Source organism: Macrobrachium rosenbergii, chromosome 9 (assembly GCF_040412425.1).
Source record: "Macrobrachium rosenbergii isolate ZJJX-2024 chromosome 9, ASM4041242v1, whole genome shotgun sequence".
Taxonomy (NCBI): Eukaryota; Metazoa; Arthropoda; class Malacostraca; order Decapoda; family Palaemonidae; genus Macrobrachium; species Macrobrachium rosenbergii.
Genome location: NC_089749.1, coordinates 32,243,072 through 32,260,945, shown reverse-complemented (window position 1 = coordinate 32,260,945; position 17,874 = coordinate 32,243,072). Strand labels below are relative to the sequence as shown.

General features: G+C 46.3%; 1 protein-coding gene across 2 annotated transcripts in view; it reads left to right on the top strand.

The window, feature by feature from the left end:
- The first annotated feature begins 2,566 nt into the window (after positions 1 to 2,566).
- dx (deltex) overlaps positions 2,567 to 17,874 on the top strand; it is a 319,771-nt gene continuing 304,463 nt past the window's right edge. The window contains exon 1 of one of the 2 annotated variants that reach the window (XM_067108869.1): positions 2,567 to 3,037. The gene's annotated coding sequence lies outside the window, so the exon portion shown is untranslated. The remainder of the gene's footprint in view (positions 3,038 to 17,874) is intronic. The other variant, XM_067108870.1, reaches the window with a different exon arrangement.

Genomic DNA, 17,874 nt, shown 5'->3' with positions numbered 1-17,874 from the left:
TATTTGGGGACTAGATTGGAATATATATGGGTCTCCTGAATTACCGACGAGGCGGGCTTATCTGGGGACTATAATGAATGAATGTTTTGGTCTCCCAAGTTACCGACAAAACGGGTTTATTGGGGACGATATTGAAAATGAATTGGTCTCACCAAATTACCGACGAAGCGGGTTTATTGGGGACAAGAATAGAATATATAGGCTCCCTAGAATTCCCGCACAGACGAAGTCTGATTAGCGAGAGCGCTAGTTTTACTGCCTTATGGGAGAAGTGTTATTCTCAAGGGCAATTAGGTGGGTGGCAATCCCAAATTCATAACAGATAGGCAACACACACCGCCGTAGTAAAAGCACAAAACAAAACACAAAAAAAGCAGGACAATACAGAACATATAATGTCAGACCCCCAATAATGCAAAACAATTTGGTAGAGCGAAGAAAATCAAACAAACAAATTTTTACACATTCCTAACGGGCCAGGTCAAGGTCGTTTCTCTTCCCGGTGTGTTTATCTTATAGGCCGTCTGCGCCGAATGAATGAATGTAGTAAACAAACCAGGGACTTCCCCGGACTGGGGGAACTAGACAACGGTTGTTGACCTTTTTTCGTCCTTGGCGTTAACCTAGCATAATATACGCCTGCGCCCTATTTCAAAACGAGAGAGAGATTAAAATGAGTCAGCGATGCTAGTCTGACTTTCGAACACGTGTTTGTAGTCGATTTCTCGCGCCTTTTTAAGGATTCGGTTTCGAAATCACAGGTTTTCACAAGAGGAATATGTGCACTATTCCGTTAATGGGTTAGCACCTAAATAACCTAATTGAATGGCATGCAAGCCGCGTGCAAAGGCTTCCAAAGCTAAATTTCGACGATCCTCTCTCTTGTTTTCCTCTGACATGCGCCCTACTATATAAAAAAATTCCTAGGTTTAGTCATGTTTGCTAAAGTATCCTACGCTAAATAAACACAGTTTACTTACGCAGAATTTCCTTGGCCTGTTGCGCTGGCTTTTCAAAGGTTTGTAATGTGGCAGAATTCAAAACAAAAAAACAACACACAACACTCACCCTGATCCTCGGTTGCTGGGAGATGGATTAAGGCCGCCGTAACAACCACAACCGCAAACAACCACAAACACAACAAGGAAATACAAAAAAAAAGGAAACAGAACACACACACAATAAAACAGCACACCAACAAGAAAACCAACAACTCCCGGAAAAGCATACGAAAAAACTGTCCAATACGAAAAACGCTGACCGGCACTAGCTCTGACTAAAGACTCTCAACAACAAACGAACCCTCCTTCACATTCTCACAGACAGCCAGCGCTGTAAACAAACTTCAACTAACGACCCTTATCCCTCTTCCAACAACCGAAACACTCACTAACGACAATTACACTCGCGCTCTCTCTCTCTCTCTCTCTCTCTCTCTCTCTCTCTCTCTCTCTCTCTCTCTCTCACAAATCGTTGGGAAATGCTAAATATAAATCCATTCATCCCTCTATAGTAATCTGTCTCGTATCTGGCTTAGCTGAGCTAATTGCTGATTTCACAAATTGCAACACAAACAACAAAGGGGGGGAGGGGGGATGCAATCGTTATGAGAATCACTGGCCAGGTCGCCATTTTTTATATGGTTCCTGGTGCAGGTGGTTCTTATGACTCCACATTTATTACTTTACTCTAAAGTGGCCTTGCAAGATAACCAGGACATATAAAAACACAAACTAAAGGGAGTGGTGCAAGGAGCGGAGGGCTCTTTCTCAAAGGGAAGTGCGTGAAACACGTGGATACAAAAATAGGTATATTCTCAAAACACACAATATTAAAGGGAAAATGAACTGAAACACGTTAAATTGCTGCTGCAGAAGTCCTCCTGAAGGGGGTGATCTTGGGAATGCCAGGAACACGGATCAAGGAGAATTCTGCTACGATCGTCCGTCTGAAACAATATGAGGACCGAGGTTACAAATCTAATGCTGGAATTTGGGGAATGAATTACTCGGGTGTGCGCTGAGGGCGCCAAGGACTTCCCCGAGGTGTTACTTGTGACTCAGAGCAACGAGGCAGTGAACACGTGGGCCGGGATTGAACCAAGAAGCATCAGGGAATACCAAGTTATAGGCCCAGAAGTTTAATAAATGCACAAGGGCGAAGTAACGTGACTAAGCAACTCGTTCTAGGTACTTTACCACATCGTAGAGGCGTAAGGCTGACGTCGGCGTCCAGTGGCGTCTTCTGCCAGGGTCCACGTGTGTGCGTTGACAAAGGGCCTCCCTCACCAAGGAACTGCTTTCAAGTCGTAGGTTGGGGGCGGAAAAGGGCGCCCTTGTGATGATAAAAGGCCGCATTTGAGTTTCCGCTCACTTTGGGACATGCAAATCCCCACTTGCAATCTTTGATGGCCACGTGGGTGGGGGTACGGAGCAAAGGGCAGTTGTTTTGTAATAGCTGCGTTTCTGATCAGTGCACATTCCCGCAGGTTTAATCAATAAACAGGAATGGTTCTAGTATGTATTGAGCGAGTTTACGTGTCAAATTCCAACAGGTAGTCGTTTCGTTTTGTATCCTGAAACGCCACAAGTCGACTATTGTATTTTATTTGTATACTGGTTACTGGAATAACACATTCATCTGTGCGTTAACACAATTCCAGGTACTAGAAAAAAGGCAAAATACACATACGAAAAATTCTATTTCAATAAGGAACCGAGTTTTCTTGAAACATAAAACAGCTGACATGCGCACTGTACTATTATTGTTTATGTATGACGTCACGGACCAACAAGTGCAGTACTTGAAGTAATAAGGTGGTGTACAGTAATAGGACAAAGTTGCCACTATCAGTTATTTGTAGTGGTACAAGGTGTTCGGTACACGTAGACTGTACATGTTGATTGTTTCAGTCCATTCTGTATCTAACTGCTGACAAAACCTGTTGCAATCTTGAAGTATAAGTGACGTAAATGGTGTCGGCCCTACTAGACTGCTGGTAATTCACGCGAGAACCTCCAATGACAAACACTATCAGGTATGTGTTTTAATCATTTAGTTTTCGGGCAAGACAAAGAACAATTATAGTCTGTCTTAACCTGAAATTAACTGCGTTAGATCATCAGCCATTCTTATCCAAGGGTTAGGTTAGTTTAACTCCTTAGCTTACGTGTAACCGACACTAGGCCTATCCTGTCCTGTGCTAGTCCTAACTTGTGGTAAAATTGCTTTGTTCCTTTGGAAAGACCAGACAAAATTTCATAACTATTCCCACGAACACTATTAAGTAAAGTTAAAGACAGGAAATAGCCTATAGCTTAGGTTTAGGCTATTGATGACTATTTTGCAATAGCCAAGATTTTGGTAAAATAGCAGACGAGGCCTAATGCCATGACCCTCCAGCTGAACAACTACTAGTTTACATGCATATTCGGTCTGGTTGCCTTGTGGAGTACCAGCCCCACAGTAATAAATGTATAAACACAAAAGATGGCAAATAGGCTAGTACAGTATATCCTAGGCTGGTCCTGGTCGTTTCGGCCGTAAGTCACTTAGGCCGTAACATCCAAAACGGTAATTCTAAGCCGGCTGTCCACGGTGAGCTAGACTGTGGCAATTGGCGTTTTTCTATGTTATTTTACTTGCTTTACAAGAATTTAAAGTAATATTTTGTCTGCCGGTTGTAAGTAAACTGTAATTGACCTTTGAAGACTACACAACTTGAATTACCTAATGCAGGGTAGGTCTAAGCCGGCATTCATGGCAAGCCCGCCCCTACCTCAATAGCTAATACGGCAAAATTGTAACCAGTAAACACCTCTAGGTATGTTGGTATTTTTAGGGTGTTTACTGGTTACACTTTTGCCGTGTTAGCCTTGGAGGGGGGGGCTTGCCGCTGAATGCTGGCTTAGACCTACCCTGCGTTAGGCACCAAGTCGCATAGTCTTCAAGGTCAATGACAGCTTAGTTACAGCCGGCCGACAAAATATTACTTTAAATTCTTGTAAAAAGCAAGTAAAATAACATAGGAAAACGTCAATTGCCATAGTCTAGCTCACTGCAGACAGCTGGCATAGAATTACCTCCAAAACAATGTAAGACGTCATGTTTATGGTATTTACCATTATTATTTCATGTTTTACGTACATCCCCAAGGGGCTGGTACTAAACACGGCGCCCATTTTGCACGTAAAAGTGCTTTTATGGCCTAAGTGACTTACGGACGAAACGACCCGAATGCTCCTAGGCTACACATGAAAGATTAAATATAGCCTATTGGTTGTCAGCTGGCAGATAACAAGCTGTGTAGTAGTGTGCAATTTTATCTAGATTTTATTGTGGTCTTTCTATTAAGTAAAGTCCAGGATCTGTTAGGAAGGCTTAAAATCAAAGCATATAAACTCCAGAAGCAAGTTGTATAAAATTATAATAATACAGCAAATACAAAACATGGGATTGTTCTGACACAATACACAAACCCTCGGTCCTTTATATTAGGAATCACTTTATGCGAAGCTGGAAATAGCCATTGAACTTTCAAACAAGTTGGTTAGGCAGTTAACTACTGTCCAGAAGGCGGGAGTCCCGCCTGCTCAGATGTAAACATTCCAGTTTGGGTAGAACTAAGCAATCCCTTTGTAAATTAACTTTTTCTACAGTATTTTGGTTGCTAATTAAGAATTTACCTTCAATTTTTGTCGCACGACTGTAATTAACTACAGGGCTTCATCCGACAAGCTAGGGCACCCGATGGGAAAGCAGGGTTATGGGTGATGTATACCTCTGGGACAGAGTGATTTGCTCCCCCATTGTTATTATCCTACAATTTAGGGGACCCCTAGGGAAAGCAGGTTTATGGGTGGGTAGACCATAGGAGGAACAAGACGTCTGAGGTAGCCCTTACAAAGACAAATACGGTACTTTCGCTACTACTGCTATTTCGAATGCTGCCGTGTATGCACACTTATAGGGGAGCTTTTGGTACATATCCCGATTCTTACTGAGGAAAAATGGGGTGGGGGCTGGCGGGTCTGAAGCTTATAAATACTTATCCAACCAATCACGTTATACCATTAACTCTACATTGAGAAAAACCCTCCTAATTCTTCCTACTACAGCGCAAATGGATGGTTAGGAATGGGTGAAACGACATTTGGATTCACACTCCTAGTTACTTATATTTCTTTCTGTTTTTGTTTTTTATAACCAGCTTTTCTTTCTGCTTGCCTCTATTTCGAGTTCCTTATTCACAATTATTACTGCTCCTGTACATGAATACATTCCCTCCGGGTGATGTTTACCTTATATGTAAGCGTTACAATGCAGCATTACAATTAAGGAGAGGCCTTGAAGAATGGGGCTGCACCCTAGAGGAACTGTGAGGGAACAGGGGGTTTCAGGAGGAATTGAGAAGTTTGCTGAGGTAATTGTATACAACGACCTCAGGGAAGGGACTACAGCGACATCTTTGGTTTGTCTGTCGCGCCTCGAATCCTTTTGGGGACCCAAGAAGGAACCCAAGGCTTTGGTGGGGCTGCCGTGGTCCACGCTTGCCGAGGGGGGTCCTCGATCAGGTGGATGGTCTTGTGTCTGGGCAGGACAATTCACTATGATCAAACCGCTCAGACAAGCTATTTCCCCCTCATCTGCCTTGTCAGAAGCATTTCTATATGCCTTCAGAGAGGTCATTGCTGCCTAAACAGGTTGACCCGGACCTGGCTCGTCTGGATCCGGATCTCTTGTTGCAGCAACCTACTGCAGAGAATGTCTCCCTCTCTCAGCAAGAGGCCGCAACCCTGGAAGCCACCGCCATGGCAGCTTTCCAGGCAGTCTCCTGCTTCTTCAGGCGCTGTCGTACCTGGGGAAGACTCCACTTTCGGGAGACTATGCCAGTCTGGAGGTAGAGCCATCTCTTACCTTGCCCACCAGATGGCAAACCTGGGGCTAACCTGGTCTTGAAGCCGAGGGACGCCGTTCTTTCTCGCTTCTCCAGGTCTGTGGGGCCGGAGTCGGCAATGACCCTGCGGAATGGACTGTTGCTGGTGTCTACTTCTCTCTTCCCTAGAGAGTTGGTGGATGCTGCAGTGGACAAACGTCGGGTGGATGACAGCGACCGCCTTGTTCACCAAGCAGTGGCCAAGACCTCCGGGTCTTTGCGTTCCACTGTGGCCAGGCCCTTGGGTCAGGCTAGCTCTACCTCAGCCCCTAAGAAGTCCCAGTCTTCCAAGGGATCCTGTGGAAACACCCAGCCTTCTTCTTCCTCTGGAAAGGGTGGGTCTTTCCGCCCCTTTCAGTTCCCTTTCCAGTCCGGTAAAGGGGACGAGTCGAAGAAGAAGAAGGGGAAACCTAGGGGCGGCATTCCCCCCAAAATGCTGCCGAAGGTGGGGGGTTGCCTGTCGAGCCATTGGGCAACATGGCAGCGATACAGAGCTGAGACCTGGATAGTGGATGTGCTTCGGGAGGGATATCTACTACCCTTCAAGTCTCAGCCACCTCTCACCTACACTCCGGTCCGTCTCCGCACCTATGCCTAAGGAACACCGAAGGACTGCACTAGAGCAAGACGTTCAAGCCATGCTGAGCAAGGGTGCTGTGGAATTCATGTCGGACCGGTCCCCAGGCTTTTACAGCCATGTCTTCCTCATAGAGAATGCCACAGTGGGATGGAGACCGGTCATAGGCCTCTCTCCCCTGAACTGATCTGTTTGTCAGACTCGGTTCACGATGGAAATGACGCGTATCGTGCCCGCGGCCATCAGGGAGAACGACTTCATGCTTACAGTGGACTTGAGGGATGCGTATTTCCAAATACCCATTCATCCACCCTCTCACAAGTACCTCTGTTTTATCCTCGGGGAGATGGTCTTCCAATTCAGGGCACTCTGCTTCAGGCTCTGGACCGTTCCCCAGGTGTTCTTGAGAGTCTTCTCTCTCGTGTCAGCTTTGGCCCATTCGCACGGGATATGTCTACTGAGGTATCTCGACAACTGGCTGGTCCTAGTGAGCTCCTGCTCACAGTTGCTGCAGGACAGGGATCGGCTCCTCAAGGTTTGCCACGATCTTGGGATCATGGTGAACCTCGAGAAGTTGGATCTCACCCAAAAGCAGAGGATAAAGTACCTGGGCATGATAATAGACACAGTAGCAGCGAAAGTCTTTCCCTTGGACTCTCATTTCAGCAGGTTCAGGCAGGCAGTACATCCATTCCTGTCTCAACAGGAACAGCCAGCCCGGCAATGGCAAGTCGTCATTGTTCACCTGTCGTCACTGGAGAAGCTGGTACCTCATGGGCATCTTCACCTGCAGTCTCTACAATGGAGACTAAAGGAGTACTGGTCCCAATCCCGAGACCCCCAGTCCTTTCTCATCCCTCTTTCCGAGGAGGTGAGAGAGAACCTTCGCTGGTGGATGGATGACAGGAACCTCTTGATAGGAGTATCCCTGGACATGCTGCTGTTCTCAGACGCATCGAGCGAGGGATGGGGCGCACACCTGGAGGAGTTGCTGACTTCGGGAGTGTAGCAGCAAGACGACAAGCACATTCACATCAGCATCCTGGAACTCAAGGCAACCTTCGTGGCTCTCCAAGAGTTCTGAGATCGAGTGATGGGACACTGTGGTACTGATGAGCGACAATACCACGGTAGTGGCATACGTCAATAAGCAAGGGGGTCTAGTATCCCTCCTGCTCCACCAGTTGACAATAAAGGTGCACGAGTGGGCCACCACTCGGTAGAGCTGTCAGCCAGGTACATTCCAGGCAAGAATCAGATGATCGGAACCGAGTGGTCCATTCACTCGGAAGTCACGGAAAGGCTGTTCGACCTGTGGGGGTGTCCAGTCATCAATCTGTTCGCCACCCGGCACAACAGAAAACTCCAGGTCTTCTGCTCTGTCATGCCAGACCCATGGGCCGCTGCGGAAGGCGCGTTCCAGCACCCATGGGACAACCTTGACGTATACGCCTTTCCTCCGTTCTGTCTGATTCGCGGAGTAATCAACCAGGCCTCGAGGGGATGGGTATCAGTTCCGCTCAATTTCGTCCTGGATTTCGTAGTGAAGACTGAGAATCATTCAGTCCCTGATGCACCATTTGAGTCTTTCACGATCCCCTCCCTAGAGGACTTTGTAGGTAATGAACCAGACGAGATGCTACTGTGTCCTGTTAGAGTGCTGCGGCGCTCCCTGAAGAGGACTCGATGTCTCCGGCCTGAGTGTTGACGACTCTTCATTAGTACTGGCTCGACCAAGAAAGGTGTCCAAGAACACGATCTCTTTCTGGCTTCATGAGACGATAAGGAGAGTGTATTCTGCTGCTGGAGAAGATGACACCAGTACACTTCATCTGAGAGCTCACGAAGTCCACAGCATTGGTCTGTCCCTTGCATTCTGGAGGAACCTGTCGGTTCTTCAGGTGTTGAAGGCAGGTGTGTGGTCCCAGCAGACCACCTTCACCTCCTTCTACCTCCGGGATGTTGCTCACAACTCCTTGGACACTTTTTCCTTGGGTCCTGTGGTGGCTGCTCAACAAGTTGTGTAGCTTACCTGGCTCCTTTAACAAGACGGTTGTGATTGGGAGAATGAATGTAGAGTGACTGGCCTCTCTTCTTTCTCCCCATCTCGGCTCTCTTCCCATGGGCGGGGAGTGGACGTGCTGTTACATGCTGGATCTGGCAGTCGATGCAGGTAATCACTCAACGGGAGCTCCCATTTTGTTTTCTGTTGAGGTTTATAGAAGCAACCCCACTCCTTCCCCTTGCAAGGGGAGGGGGGGGGGAAGGAGATCATGACAATAAGAAAAACCCAATCCTTGTGATTGCCTTAATGTCACGGACTCCAAGTTCTTCCCAGCCTACTTTGCATGAAGTGACGATTCCTCTTTCATGCAAAGGGACCCAGAAGTCTGATAATTGATCCCGCGTTTCTTACAACCCATCATTTTGTCAGAGGCAGTTTTTCCCTTCCTCGCTCTATCGACCAGGGAGGGAAGACAAGGTGTGGTGAACTCCAATCAGTTCATAGAGACTCACTGAGATTCCTCCCTCCAACCACTGAGTCTTCCTAATGTAAAGGACCGACGGTTTGTATATTCTGTTGGAACAAATCACAATTTTTTTTTAAAAGTAAATTGTATTTTTCCTAACTATACAAACCTGAGGTCCTTTACACTGCATTTCATGCCCACCTCATGCCACCCTTCAATCTGATATCTGGGCCGAAAGGGAAATTGGAATGTTTACATCCTGGCAGGCGGTACTCCTGCCTCCCGGACGGCAGTTAACTGCCTAGCCACGTTGTTTGAAAGTTCAACGGCTGTTTCTAGCCTACGCTGAAAGTGATTCCTAATGTAAAGGACCCCAGGTTTGTATAGTTAGGAAAAATACAATTTACTTTTAAAAATTAAGATTTTTGGAAGCAGTGGGAAGCCAGGTCAGTAGAGCCATGGGTACTTCAAGTGCTGAAAGAAGGATATTTGATCCTTTTCAAGGAGAAACCTTGTTTAACGTCTTTTCCCATCACCTCAAAGGCATACTCAGGAGGCTTGGAGAGGTTTTTGACCCTCTCAAAGGAAGTTACAGCTCTTCTCCAGAAAAGAGCGATAGAGGAAGTAGAAGACGAGACCAGTCCCGGATGTAAGCGCTTTGAACTTCTTTCAAACCATGAAGTTCAAGATTGCAGACGAACAACTCAGTTCTTGATACAATTCGTCAAGGAGACTGGATGATCTCCATAGACATGAAAGATGCTTACTTGTATATCCCAATGCACTGGGATTCCAGGAAATTCCTGAGATTTGTATTCCAGGACAGGGTTTTCCAGTTTTGGGCTCTGTGCTTCAGGTTGTCCACAGCCCCTCAAGTCTTCACCAGAGTACTAGCCCCTTTATCACAATGGTTTCACCTGATGGGTGTGAAAATATGCCTATATCTGGACAACTGGCTCCTACGATCGTCATCCCAGAAGAAATGTACCGAGGACCTTCTCAAAACTCTGCAGTTAGCCCCGGATTTAGGCCTTTTGATCGACCAAGAAAAGTCCCAACTAGTCCCTTCTCAATTAATAGTCTATTTGGGGATGAGGATAGACTCTCGGACTTTTTGGGCTTTTCTGTCAGACAAGAGAGTGCAGTCGTGCACCCAAAAGATCCGTCACTTTCTGAATCTACGGTCCTGCTCTGCCAATGATTGGATGAGCCTTCTAGGAACCTTCTCCTCCATTGAGATGTTCTTTTTGTTGGGGAGACTGCATGCAAGGCCTTTACAGTTCTTCCTAAAGGCCAGTTGGAGCTGGAAGACTCTCGGATTCTTTGTATTCCCCATCACCCAGGGAATAAAGAAGGATCTTTTGTGGTGGCTCAAAGAAGGAAGGTTTCTCATAGGAAAGTCTCTATTTCGTCTGAGCCCGAGTTTAACATTATTCTCTGACACATCAGATCTGGGTTGGGGAGCAGTTCTAGGATGTTTGGAAGTTTCAGGAACGTGATCTCTACAAGAGATGAAACTTCATGAAAGAGTTGAAGGCTATTCGCCTGGCGTGTCAACATTTTGTTGCGGTGACTCGCGATGCAGTGGTCACGGTACATTCCGACAGCACAACTGCTCTAGCATATATCGACGTTTGATGGGAAGCCCTGAACTTGTTTATTACTTCCCTCACTAAACTGAACAGAGCATACACCTCCAGATTTTACCAGTCCTGGAGCATCTCATCCATTGCCCACGATTGAGAGTCCGGTGCTTTGGCTTCAAAAACAATGGTTTCTGGACCTTTTCAAATTTCTATCGTACTTTCCACGGCTCCTTCCACAGAGGAAAGATCTGCTCAGACAACCTCATTTTAACCGGTTTCATCAAGGTTTGTCCACTCTCGCTCTGACAGGCTTCAGACTGTCACGAAGCTTGTCAGAGCGAAAGGGTTTTCAAGAGAGGTTGCGAATGCTGTTGCGAGATGTAGACGCGAATCTTCTACCAACCTCTACCAAGGTAAGTGGGCAGTATTTTACAGATGGTGTAAGGAACATACTGTAACATCTCTTCTTCTATCTCTATAGCCCAGCTAGCTGAATTTTCACCCTGAGGTCTTCCCAGGGCCTATTTACGTCTACGATCAAGGGCTACAGATCTGTGCTGAACTCAGTGTTCAAGCATGGAGGTTTGGACACTTCCTCTAACCCAGATATTTCGGACTTGGTCAAATCCTTTGACACCATGAAATGAAAATCGCAATTCCCAATGTCTTGGACGATGTAGTGCTGCATTGGTTATCAGGCCCTCCTTTTGAACCAATGCACATGTCTTCTTTTAGAGATTTGTCCAGAAAGACTGTTTTTAAACATCTAACTTACCTGGTAGTTATATATATAGCTTAAGTCCCTGACGTCACGGCAGAATTTCAAAAACTCACGGCAATCGCCGATCGGTAGTCAGGTGAACCACCTGTGCGCCCTCTACCCAGGTACCTGGAACCATTCCAACTATTCCTCAGATCTTCCCTGCTGCTGTGTCGGTAACATCGATGGAATTTCGCTCGTAGCCTGTGTTTTTTCGCAACTTATTTTGGTGAAGTACACTTTGGCTTGGCTTTTGCTTGTTCGCTTTTGGATTTTCTTATAACATATCTATCTTCATCGAGTGTGAAAATGTGTGTGGGGATGCAAGCGGCTTGCTAAAGTCTCCTTGGATCCCCACTCAGTATGTCTGAAGAGCGGGAATGGAAGACCGGCTCAGAAGAGCCAAGAGTACTGTATCTCACTCTTTTTGATATAACCGGGGAATAGTTAATTCTTTTCCCCTTGCTAACTATCCTATTGATCCTTCTCCCGTAGTGGTAGTCTCTGAAACCCCTACTGAAACAGGTAAGGACCCAACACTTCATGTTTTGTTGGCTGCCATTCAGACCCTGCCCCAACAGGTAAAATCCCTCTCAGAAGACAGGGATAATATGTGATCGACAATAAGAGATCTAAAAATAAAAGTGTTAATATGTTGTTAGTGCAAGTGCAGTGGAGGGTGCGACCGCTCGGTCCTGTTGTGCTCCTAGTCCTGGACCTCTTCCAAGCTCACCAACCCCTGTGAGAAGGAAAGTCGAAAGACGAAGGGAGGCAAGAGGCTTTAGCTACCGAGCGGTCGTCCCCTCGAGCGTACCTGTTGACGCTTCCCAGGGCGCTCACCCTCGCCATAGGAAAGGCGAGGTTAAAGTGTTTTTCGTCCATTGGTTGCTGTACGTCAACCGGAGGAAACTTTTTTGACCGATGTCGCACAGGCGGCCAGTTCTCAAGTAACCTCTAGGTTTGGCGGGACAGCGAATGTTAGAAGTCTGGACGCCAGGACTCCAGGAGGAAGTCAGGCGCGAAGCTGGACGCCAGGGCATCGAAACGTCGAGAAGCTGGACGCCAGGACTGTCAGAAGTTGGACGCCAGGACGCCAGGCTGGAAGCTGGACGCCAGGACGCCGGGCGAGAAGCTGGACGCCAGGACGTCAAGTTCGAAGTTAGACACCAGGATGTCAGGCGTCATTGCTGGACGCCAAGACATTAAGCTTTAAGAAAATGGATGCCAACACGCCAGGCGTCCAAGAGACTGGACGCCTGGCGCCAAGATGATATTTGAAAGACGTCTCTACTTCCGTCTTCGGAAAATCGGAAAAAGAGAACGATAATATCTTGCATTCTCCTGTGAATCCTATTGTAAAGATTTCCGACGAAGACAATATAAAAGGCCATCAGTTTTCATCAGACTTGAAAAGACTTATGAAGCGATTTTCGGAAATTTTTTCCAGAGAAATTTAACCTGACTGCTCCTCATTCCCCGCCTTCAGAATTTACTCTTGCGAAGGCGTCTAAGAGGGCAGCATTTACGAAGAATGGATACTTTCGAAGGAGAAACAATGAAAGACAGCCTTTGTTTTTCCTCCAACCAAACTAGCTCAAGGTCTAGCTTTTAGTATCAAACTGAGAATCGTCGCCTCGAATACCTGCCCCTTCCCAGGAAGGAAGATGGAATTATTCAACTCGACTGACACAATCAAGAACTCATATATCTGATGTCGTGTATGGATAAAGGACTTATAGTTCCAACGAATCAACTGCATCTTTCTCAGCTGGAATCCTGAAGAAAAGAGCCCATCTTTGCTTTGCTCTTTCCTGGCTAATGGGGTCACGTCCAATCAAAATCAGAACTGATTTATACCTCTTTTTTCCTCTCACCTCTTCTCTCAAGATTTGGTAAAGAGGACTTTTCATCTTTGGCCCAGAAAACCACGTAAGATTTAATATCTAAAAACAGCAAGAAAAGTCCTACCAACGACTTTCATCGCTGAAAAGAGTAAGGCTGAGGCTTCCTGTGTTTCAGGTATCTCAGCCCTTTCGTGGTCGGCCCTCCGATAGAGGTTCCTCTAGGGCGGGTAGATGAATGGCAACGAGAAGAGGCTCTACACAGGGAAGAAAGAGAACCTGCCTTTCTTTTCCTGCAGACTGAGGTAGGAGCCAGACTGTCCAGCCTGAGGAGGCCCCCTATACTAACAAGACAATTAGACCTTTCTGCCAAATGCAACAACAGAACAAAGGCAAAGGTTCTTATAGCAACAAGTGTCTATGATGTTGCAAAAGGAGTCCAGACAGAGAGTTCAAGATCCGAATTCCCAGGATTCTACATTCGGTTATTCCTGATCCCCAAATGCTTGGGGGTTAGAGACCGATGCTAGACGTGATTGCACTCAACTTTTTTTGTGCAATGAACAAAGGTCGCTATTGAAACGACAAAATCGGTTCTAGCAGCGGTCGGACAGCATGACTGGATGGCCTCACTGGACCTCCAGGATGCGTGTTTTTACATCCCCATTCACCCGAACTCCAAGAATTTTCTGAAGTTCGTCCCACGGGAAAGGTTTTCCAGTTTCGGTCTCTTTGTTTCAGCCTAAACAGACAAGGGGATGACGTCTGGCTGGGAGCCAAGATCTCTCAAGAGCAAGTTACCCAATATTGAGGGACGTCATGATAAAACTTCATAGACTCCAGGTTGTTGCCACAGGAACAGCCCGAGCTCTTCCCTTCCAGCCCCAGGGGTAGCTTTCCTACTAAGAACAAACGTAGACAGTCCTGTTCAGTCAGGATACCAGGCTGCAAGAGCGTGGCGGACTCTGTGCTGCCTTCCGTACATCCTCCTCTTCCTCCTTAGGATTGGTACTGTCTGCTGAACCCCTCCACGATCCATTATTGACGATGAGGAGGAAATAATTGCCGTAGCTGAGGCTTCCCCACCCTGTCCCCAACAGCAGGAAGCCCCACATATAGCTTTAATACAAAATATGCAGCAGACTTTGTCTTCCCTGCTACAAAGCGTGACAACCAGGCAAAGAGAAGAAGGATAATAGACGTCCAACTAAAGCTTCTAGACGTCCAGAAGTTTAAGACGCTGAACATAGTAAATGAAACTCTAGACGCTGGATGCAGTGGCGTCAAGCATCTAGGAGTGAAACACCATGATGACAAGCGTCAATGAACCCAAGACGCCAAGCGTCAAGGCATTGACGTCAGGACGCCAGGCTTCAAGATAATGGAAGCCAAGACGTGGAGTTAGCTCAGGGCGCAAGATGCACTGGCATCAAGCGTCTAACAAAGAATTAGGTCTACTGATAAACAGATAGAAATCTCAGCTGATCCCATCCCAAGAGGTTCTATACCTTAGGATGAAGATTCAGAGTCAGGATTTTCGGGCTTTTCCGTTTATTGCAAAGACAGGACAAGCCTTAAGAAAATTTCAGAACTTTATAAAGAGACAGTCATGCTTGGCAAAGGAATGGATGAGTCTGCTGGGAACCCTTTCCTCGCTGGAACGGTTTGTCTCCTTTGAGAGGTTAATTCTATGCCCGTTACAGTTTCATCTAAATCGGAACTGGGACAAGGAAATAGAACTGGAGACCAAGTGCATCCCCATTTCGGAACCAATAAGACCGTATTTATAGTGGTGGAACGTCCCCGTCAAGCTCCAGGAGGTCCCTTCTCTATATTAGAGGAACCCAGACCTAGTGTTGTTATCCGACGCGTCGGACTCAGTATGGGGAGCAACACGAAGGAAATAAAAGTCTCGGGCTCCTGGACCAGAGAGCAGGAGAAGTTAAACATCAATTAGAAGGAACTAACTGCAATCCTTCTAGCTCTCAGGAGTTCGAACACAGTGGGGAACAAAGAGGTGCAGGTCAACACCGACAACACGGCAGCGTTGGCCTACATCAGCAAACAAGGGGCACTCACTCCAGGTCTCTATACGAGACAATAAGAGAATCTCTTCTTTGGGCAAAGGAGGAGAGTGTAAAATTAGTAACCCACTTTATCCAAGGGAGAAAAAATGTGAGGGCGGACATTCTGAGCAGGAAATAAAGTCCTCTCAACAGAATGAACGCTACATCAGGACTTTGGGGACATCCTTGCATAGATCTCTTCGCCACAGCGCAAACGAAGAGGTTGGACACTTACTGCTCTCCAGTACCAGATCCCGGGGCTATATACATAGACGCGTTCCTGGTGGACTGGTCCAACTTGGACGTGTATGCATTTCCCTATTTCAAGATAATACACAGGGTACTGAAAAAAAAAAAAATTTGTGTCACATGAGAGGACCGGAATGACCCTTGTGGCCCCTTACTAAACGACAAGAGATTGGTTCCCAGAGGCACTGGATTGGATGGTGGACATCCCGAGTAGCCTACCTCAGAGAGTAGATCTACTCAAACAACCCCACTTGGAAAGATATTACCAAAACCTACAAGCGCTACTAGTAACTGCTTTTCGGACTATCGGAAAACTCACAAGAGCCAGAAGTTTTTCAAGGAGGCAGCTGGCGCTATAGAAAATCAAGGAAGTTACCCACCATTAAGGTATACCAATCCAAGTGGGAGGTATTTAGAGGATGGTGCAAAGACAACCATGTGTCCTCTTCCAATATTTCTGTAACCCAAATTTGTATATAGAGAACTCACCAGCATGGAACCTAGACGTGGTCCTGAGGTTCCTCATGGGGAGTAGGTTCGATCCCTTGCAGAGGACATCTTTAAAGGACCTCACCATGAAAACTCTTTTCTTGGTCAGTTTGGCCGCAGCGAAAAGAGTTAGTGAGATACATGCTCTCAGCAAGAATATAGATTTTATGCAAGGCAAGGCAATCTGCTCACTGCAACTAGGCTTCCTTGCAAAAAATGAATACTCATCACAACCCTGGCCCAGAACGTTCGAGATTCCGAACCTAACGGACATAACAGGGGAGGAGAGAGAGAGAGTCCTATTCCCGGTAAGGGCTCTAAGGCTCTACCTGGATAGGACAAAGGACTTAAGAAGGAATTCAGAAGGGCTTTGGTGCTCAGTCAAAAAGCTCTCTGTATAGATGTCGAAGAATGCTCTGTTTTATTTTATCAGACAGTTGATAAAAGAAGCACATATGGAATGTAGAGAGATAGACTACAAGATTCTGAAAGTAAAGACGCACGAGGTCAGGGCAGTAGCAACCTCTGTAGCTCTTAAACAGAACAGGTCCCTGCAGAGTATCTTGGACACGACCTTCTGGAGAAGCAAGTTAGTATTTGCCTCTCACTATCTAAAACAAGTCCAGACTTTATGCGAAGATTGCTATACGCTGTGCCCGTTTATAGCATCTAATTCAGTAATGGGAGAGGGGAATACCCCTACAATCCCATAAACCAATACCCTTTTTCTTACCTTGGAATTGAGAATTTTTATGGTTGTTTGTGAAGACTGGACGCAGTCTTCCGCAATCATTGGGATGAAAGTTCCTTGGTAGAGCCCGGAACAAGGGTATTGAGAGGAGGTCTAGTCACATAGAGGTTATACACCGGTTGACAGCCCCTAGAGATTTTCAGCCCCCTGGGTGGATCGCTGGATCTCTTAAGGAATGCAGACATAATGAGAGGGAGTTCATTGAAGTCAGCTTCCTTAATCCAATCCCATAAAACAATACCCTTTGTTCTTGCCTTGGAATGGTTGAAATTTGATGGTTGTTTGTGAAGATTGAACGCAGTCTTCCACAATCATTGATTTTAGTCAGATGATCATTTTGTTCCTTGGTGATGCCCGGAACAAGGGTATTATAGGTTGTCTGTCACATAGAGGTTGGTACACCGGTTGGCAGCTCCTAGAGGTCTTCAGCCCCCTGAGTGGATCGCTGGACCTCTTAAGGAATGCAGACTTAATGAGGCGGAGTTCATTGAACTCAGCTTCCTTAATCCAATTCCATAAAACAATACCCTTTGTTCGTACCTTGGAATGGTTGAAATTTTATGGTTGTTTGTGAAGATTGAATGCAGTCTTCCACAATCATCAATTTTAGTCAAATGATCATTTTTGTTCCTTGGTGGCGCCCGGAACAAGGGTATTATAGGTTGTCTGTCACATAGAGGTTGGTACACCGGTTGGCAGCTCCTAGAGGTCTTCAGCCCCTGAGTGGATCACTGGACCTCTTAAGGAAAGCAGACAAAATGAGGGAGTTCATTGAAGTCAGCTTCCTTAATCCAGGTAAGGACCTTAAGTTGGTTTATTAACCCTTAAGCAAATTCCAACGATGTTGGCTGTCTCTGACCCTCCACCAAAGGTGTCAATCAGCTATATATAATAACTACCAGGTAAGTTAGATGTTTAAAAATGATATTTTCATAATAAAATAAATTTTTGAACATACTTACCTGGTAGTTATATATAATTAAATTCCCACCCTCCTCCCCTCTAGAGACTAGGGGCATGGAAGATCTGAGGAATAGTTGGAATGGTTCCAGGTACCTGGGTAGAGGGCGCACAGGTGGTTCACCTGACTACCGATCGGCGATTGCCGCGAGTTTTTGAAATTCTGCCGTGACGTCAGGTAAGTATGTT